Source organism: Brachycentrus maculatus, unplaced genomic scaffold, assembly GCF_059751285.1.
Source record: "Brachycentrus maculatus isolate JH-2025_06_01 unplaced genomic scaffold, ASM5975128v1 h1tg000199l, whole genome shotgun sequence".
Classification (NCBI taxonomy): Eukaryota; Metazoa; Arthropoda; class Insecta; order Trichoptera; family Brachycentridae; genus Brachycentrus; species Brachycentrus maculatus.
The window spans coordinates 3,490,785-3,492,593 of NW_028280950.1; the positions used below are offsets into that span (position 1 = coordinate 3,490,785).

The following is a 1,809-nucleotide window of genomic DNA, read 5'->3' on the forward strand; positions in this document are numbered from 1 at the left end:
GCCCTCCTGAACATTTTACGTTTTGTTAGTTGGTCACTTTCTCCTGTACGACTACGATATGTATAATTTTCAAAATTTGAGTAGTGTGGTTGTCAATTATGGGCAAAATGGCGAAGGTTACAATTTAAAAAATGAGAACTTAAACCAGCTAATTAAAGGTCATAAGTCCTGTAAATACCCAGACCATATTCATCTTCATCTATGTTGATATACGAATGTACTTATAAATGTTTGATTGGGTTTTGACGTTATCTGGTATTTTTATATTTCTTGTACTTTTTTCCAATAATTTTTGTTTTTAATTACAATACATTACAATTATTAAAAAAATATATATTCTAGTTACATTTTATATTTTTTTCTCCACCTACGTAGTGTCAGAACGGTAGCCGAGCGTACGTAGGTCAGCACGCTCGGCTACCGTTCTGAAGGTCCCGGGTGCGATTCCCAGGGGGGGTTCAAATAAATATAAGTGATTATTCACAATAATATTTATTCATTATTACCCTAGACTTGTACCTGAAGCGGAGGGTTGATCATCTTTCCTTCATGTGTAAACGATCAAGATAACATAGCGTTTATATGACGCAGTGCCCTATGCACCATTGGGGTGCGGATAAGGGTTTTACTTTTTTTACTTTTTTACTACATTTTTATACAATTTGATAATATTTCTTTACATTTCTACTTAATACAATCTTATAATTTAAGTTGCGCTGAGCCTCTCCAAAAAACCGACTTCTTGTGCTTGGGGAGGACTTTTTTATTTTTATAAAGTTATAAATCGAAAAAATCATATTTTTTTGAAGCTCTCGAATAATGAACTCGACTTATGTTCGCGTGTGAAAATCCAAAGATGATCCCAAATTTCCTGTTACCTCAAATCCAACAGAAAAGTGGCATCAAGATATTTTAATTACTTGACATCATTTGCAATATTTTATTGCAATTTTTTTTATAATTGGCATTCGTTCAAAAATTATTTCCAGTTATTTTAATGATTTTAGATTAAAAAAATATTAGGCGTATTATAAACGAAATACTTTGAATTCTTCAGCAATAGTTTAATATATTTTGTTATTTTTTTTTGTCGTAACTAACATTTTATTATTGTTCCATATCAATAAAATACAAAAAAAGTTTCCCATACCGGGAATCGAACCCGAGCCTCCTGGGTGAAAGCCAGGTATCCTAGCCACTAGACCATATGGGAGATGATACGCACCCGCGACAAAAAACAACTGTGTCAGAAATGTATTGTTCGAAAATTATTTCTGAAAGTATTTGACGCGTGACCAGCTTTTTAAATATTTGTGTTTCCATTACCACTGCTTCAAAAGTCAAGTGTTTTCCAGTATTTTACGATTCAATATAAATATGTACATTAGTATTACAAGTAATAACCTGGTATTACAAAGGATATTATATAACACACACAGTGCAGTAAAAGAGAAATAGGTTTATTCCAGAAAAATAAAAGAAACATTTTGAATTTTTATTAAGGTTTTATTATATGGTTAGTATTCAAGTCCTGGTTCAGACTTAGATCTGGCGTTGAGATCAAAGTATTATCAAAATATTTTTTTTATGTACCAAACACCTACATATGTACAAAAATAATATAAACATCTGCATAACATATCTAGAAACATTCATCTGCTATAAGAAATTATTATCAGTACAGTATTGCGTCGTGACGCAGTTGGGTAGACGCTCCAATGCGAAACTGGCGTCGCGGGTTCGATTCCCGACAATTGCAAAATAAATTCAAGAAATATTTAATTTTTATTGTTCTGGTTTACGTGATGT

The 1,809-nt window shown here is 32.0% G+C and overlaps 1 non-coding gene across 1 annotated transcript; it reads right to left on the reverse strand.

The window, feature by feature from the left end:
* Positions 1 to 1,141: 1,141 nt before the first annotated feature.
* TRNAE-UUC (transfer RNA glutamic acid (anticodon UUC)) lies at positions 1,142 to 1,213 on the reverse strand. The gene has a single exon. It is a non-coding gene; the product is annotated as a tRNA-Glu (tRNA).
* Positions 1,214 to 1,809: the final 596 nt, after the last annotated feature.